Genomic DNA, 5,740 nt, shown 5'->3' on the forward strand with positions numbered 1-5,740 from the left:
TGAGTAAAACTGAATTGTGTCTGATACATAACTATCGCTTCCATTAGTAGTTTAGTAACCTATACCCAGGCCAGGATTTGTGGCAAGGCCACAAAGGCCCAGGCCTAGAGTGGAAAAATATTAGGGGCCACCCAGCCTCTTTCTGGGGAGCGCAGCTAGGACCATGTGGCCTAGGGGATCCTGTCCAAAATTGCCATTGTACCCACCAAACTTGCAAATTAATTTAGCTGTAAAAACGAAATCATCATTTTTGCTTATTAATCTACATTTGAGGACTACAATTAAACTCTGGGTACAATATAAGTGCAATTAACTGTGTATATGTCATTTTTATACTGGACAAACCCAGGACGAGTTAATGGTTCTGCTTTTCTACAATTTTATTCATCTTATGTAGGTAATAGCCAGACCAAGTGCAATTGTACTGCATGGGGAAAGCACAATTAGCATAACAACCTACAAGTACAGTGTAGATACAAAAAAAAGTATATATACACAATACAGTTAAGGTATTCTTTTTATATTGCTTGTTATACTGCATATACTGTATTGGAATAGGATAGATTATGTGCAGTAGAAGTTACTGTGCTCCACAGCAAAATCATTTTCAGTCCCCCTAAACTTAGGGAATATGACATTTTTCACAAAAATAAATAGAATCTGCTTATTAAAGGAGAAGGAAAGGTTAAAACTAAGTAAGCCTTATCAGAAAGGTCCATCTAAATATACCAGTAAACCCTCAAAGTAATGCTGTTCTGAGTCCCCTGTCAAAAGAAACACTGCATTTCTTTCCTTCTATTGTGTACTCATAGACTTCTGTATCAGACTTCCTGCCTTCAGCTAAAACCTCATTGCCCTGGGCAAGAGCATGCTCAGTTTGCTCCTCTCCCCCCCTCCTCCCTTCTCTACTGTAATCTGAGCCCAGAGCAGGGAGAGACTCAGGCAGGAAGTGATGTCACACCACATTAATACTGCAGCTCCTATCCTAAACAAACAGAGAGTTTCTAGAGCTTTTTACTCAGGTATGGTAAAGCATTCTACAGAATAAATATAACATTCTAGCTTGCACTATTGCAGCTAATCTATTGGCAATAAAATGCCTCCGTAGCTTTCCTTCTCCTTTAATCACTGTCTTATTGGGCCCTTTTACCTCTGTGCCCCCCCCAGACATCACAGGATTGATTACATTTCTAAATACTACTGGTCACTTTCCAATTCAGCTTAGATATTCTCTGCTGTAAATATATTGGTTGGTGGTTAAAGTAGGGATGTTATATAAGCAGCTCTCTGTAGTAGTGAACTAAAATTACAGCATGTACTGCTCAGTAGTCTTGTAGTTAGGGGCCCCATATCCCCTACTATGAGAAAATCTAGATGGATGTATTCAAGAAGCATCCAGTTTTATTGCAAAAAGTAGCTAAAGGTTAACTCCCCAACGTTACCAGGGTATCTGTTTTTTTCATGCCCCAGTTGCTGCTGACCCCCCCCCCCGGAAATTCGCTCTTAAAGTACCAGGAGCAGCATTTTTGCCACCCCTGGTACCTAGTGGGGCGCTGCCGCCTGAGGCGACAGCCTCAACTTGCCTCATTGGCGAAGCACCCCTGCAGATAAAAAACGGATTTCTTTAAAGAAAAAACATTGCAGAGAAGTAGCCTTATACGTTTCATGTCTTGAGGGCACTTAGTCATAGGCTTCTATAAGAAAGGCTAGTCAGCTACAGAAAGAGACATTTATAGCCCTGTCTGGTTGGACACCCTTGAATAAGGCATAACCTCATACCCAGTTGGAGGTAAGTCTACAGAACCACACTCTTTGCCTCACTTTAACACAAAGCATCATCTGTTGGTTTCAAAGCACCAGGCCCAAGGGCAGGTATTTTGGTGGTGTGTTGTTTTAGATAACAAGGATGGTGGGTATAACTTGTGGGTGTGGGCAAGGGTGTGAGTAGGCTGAGAGGGGGTGCTCCCCCACCACTGAGTTCCTCTGGCTACAACTTAAAGGGGACCTGTCACCCTAAGAGTTAATTCCAAATTATTTTCTATTATGTTAAGTAAATTAAAGTTTACTTACACTTAATATCCTTAAGTCTTGATATTACACAATCACAGCCAGCAGGCAGAAGCCATTTTATGGACACTGTTATTAAGATTAAAATTGTGTATCACCCCAAAATCTTGTGTATGCACCAGAATGGGGGACTTCACTCCCATATGCAGTGCCCTACACAGTTGTAGAGCCTGAGGAGGGAAGGGGAAATGTGAGGAGTGCAGTGACATGTAGGAAGTAGTGATGTGCGGGTCGGGAATCCTGAGCAAAGTCTTCGGGTCGTGGGTGGGTCCTGTTCGAGCTCTTCTCCTGCTCTCCCCGCCCTCGACCTAGCAGTTCTGGCTTCCGGCGCGGGGGTTCTTCCAGCGAGCACCACAGATCGATCATCTTCGTTCTTCTTCTTTCAGCTTGCGGCTGTGCATGCACAGTAGCAGGAAAAGCCAAACTTTAATGAAGAAATTGGCTATTTTGCTCTACTGCGCATGCGTCTGCCCCGGAAAAACAATTGATCCGTGGTGCTCACTGGAAGAACCCCCGAACCGGTGCAGTTTTCTGCTGATAAGAGCACATATTGCTCCTATCCTTTCCTTCTCCTTTCAGACAGGGAGGCTGAAAAATTACTGTCTGAAAAAAGGGAGAGAGAACAAAAAGAAAATGTAAACCTCTCCTATGGGGGCACATTAATGTGGTAGGTACCGTTCTGCCATCTCTTGTCCCTCCTTCTGTGGCATTACCTCATTTTCAGATTATACTGGAACTGGCACAGTCTTCCAGCCTCATTACTTTCTCTTCAAATAGTACAAGTAATAATTTATTATCCCTATATGAAGATCCAAGGTCCCTCCTAAATCTGTAATAGCCCTCTGAATAACTAAATGAAAGAGTATTGTGCTGCAACAGAATGATTATCCAGGGCAGGCAATGTGAATTGCTGCTTCCAGTGGTAGTGGTGGCATCTTATCTCATAAAAATCAGCTATTTGCTCTTATGCCCAATGTACAATGTTTTTACCTTCACAAATATATTGCATTTTTTTCTAGGAACTATTAAAGAGCCATGTTGTAACTGACAATTGAATTAATATGCACTGAATAAAAATGAAAGACAACACTGCCATCTGCTGGATATTAAAGTGCTCCCATATTTGTTTTCATTTGTATTCCTTCTTAAATATCAGGGCATAGCCCTAACGTTTTCCTAGAGCACATGCAATAGCTGTTCCCCATCAACACTCCGCTGTAGTAGATCATATCTGTTTTCTAAGGTGCAGCCCCAGTACTGCCAGCAGTGACAGAACATATCTCTCCAATAACCCCCCCAAACATATCAGCATGTGCAATTATTATTATTATTACAGGTATGGGATCCCTTATTTGGAATCTGGCTATCCAGAAAGCTCTGAATTACAGGAAGGCCATCACCCATAAAGTGCATTATATAGTGAATAAAGTACCCCCTCTTGTAAAATATAAAGATAAGTTACCGAGGAGTTTCATGACCATATAAAAACACGAGGCCGAAGGCCGAGTGCTTTTATACAGGTCATGGAACTCCGAGGTAACTTCTAATATCCTCATATTTTACAACTGGGGGTACTTTATTTATTATAATACACAAATTTCAGTGAGTCGTGTGACAGAAATGACATCAGAACTCACCGTTTATAACTGATGACATCAGAACTCACCGTTTATAAGGATATAATTTACAGGATATTCATGGCTTTTGTGTATTATAAGCAAATAATTCTATTTTTTTCTTTTATTGGTGCATTAATCCATATTGATGACAAAGCATCCTACTGGGTTCATTAACTGTTTAAATTATTTTTTATCACACTTAAGGCATGGAGATGTATATTAAGGAAAGATCTAGAAACCCCCAGGTCCCAAGCATAATAGTTCCTATACCTATATTATTATTACATTTACATATGAAGCACCAATATTTTGCACAGCGCTGTACATAAGGGTTAATCATTTACATTTATAGAAAAACTGATACAGTAAACTAGGGGGCTCAGGCCCACAAGAGCTTGCAATCTATGGGGATAGTTGATACACAAGGCATAAAATTATGTGGATTTGGGGGAAGTATATGTTAGGGCAGTGCTGTCCAACTCCTGTGGTACTGAGAGCCGGAATTTTTTTGGCCTATGTAGTGGAGGGCTGATAATGGAAGCCAGTCTTGACCACTACCTGTTTTACACCACATCCACACCCATGTTACCACAAGAACTTTTAAGACCATGTCCGCAGTAATTGTGGTATCACCCCAAAACAAATAGTTGGTGATCACTGCAGGGATGTCACTCATATGTGAAAAATGTAAGTCAAAGTAAAACATAAATCTGGGTTGTTTACTTTTCAATTCAATTGTTTTCAGATTGTTCCACAGAAATAAAGATATTTTACCCTTTTTCCAAAATTGAAGTTTAATGTTGGTGTTAGTGATGTGCGGGTCAGGGTTTCCCTGACCCGCACCCGACCCTAACCCGCCCTGCTAATACCCGCGCCCGCCCACCCGCACCCCGCTTCCGGGGGTCCTTTTATAGTGGCCGATGATGCCACAATGAAGTCACAAAAGGGGCGAGCAGACGCGACACTATAAAACCGAAAGTCGGCATTTGAAGGTGGCAGGCGGGGAAAGCAGGAGAAGAGCTCAACCCGCACGCCACCAGCGAGGAGCACTGCAAGGTCGACCCAAACCCGCACGAAACCCGGTTAAACCCTCGGGTCCCACGGGTATCGGGTCGGCCCGCACATCACTAGTTGGTGTCTCTAGTCTAGTGTTTCAGTCTAGCAGCTCAGTGATCCAGGAGCAGATTCTGAATTGTTACAATTTACTACATTTAGTTGATACAATTAGTTGATACATTTCTCAGCAGCATCTCTGGAGTATTAGCAACTATTGTATCAATTCTAACAGCTGCCTGTAATGAAACTCAGGGATTGTGCTCAGCAGGGACAAAGATAAGAAATGTATCAAATAAATGTATCCATGTAGATCAGGTAAAGAGTCGGCGACCCCCCACAGAGCTTCAGAAAGACATAAGAAAGATGTAAAATGAAACTTAGGCGAGAAAGTCTTTATTTCTGGTGAACTATCTGAACTGAAAAAATGTGTTGGAAAGTACAATACACTCAGGCCTAAGGGAATGCAGAAAAGCTTCACATTATTTAAAATAATTACAAAACTGTCTGAAAGGTTACAGTATTAAGGTTTAATGTGGCCATTTCGCACAGTTATTTATCTTTTGGTGTTTCTGTGTTAGTACCGGAAGCCACTCCCACAAAAAAGTTGCTCGTTCCTATAGCAGCGAGACTTCCGGGTGGAGCTCTCCTAATAGGAAGACACTCACCTCATTTTAATATTGGGGAGGGGCAATACAGTCTCTCTGGAGTGGGCGTGTTTTTGATAGGAATTTGAGCCTACGGCTGATACTGATTGGCTGCAGATTATGCTAAACTCACGGAAAGTTCCTGTTTGGGGCGGGGTATACAGATCGTCCTTGAATGTTTTGGGAATGGAATAATTAGTGGGCGGAGATTGAGTGTGATTTAAATATACTGCTGTGGGCGGAGTAAGTGTGCGGTGGAGGTTTCGCGGGACCTTGGTGAGGGGCGGGGTTTTCACAGGTTGTTTGGGCTGAAACAGTCGGGGCGGAGTTTTCACAGGCTGTTAGGGGTGGGAG

The sequence above is a fragment of the Xenopus laevis genome, chromosome 4S (assembly GCF_017654675.1).
Source record: "Xenopus laevis strain J_2021 chromosome 4S, Xenopus_laevis_v10.1, whole genome shotgun sequence".
Lineage (NCBI taxonomy): Eukaryota > Metazoa > Chordata > Amphibia > Anura > Pipidae > Xenopus > Xenopus laevis.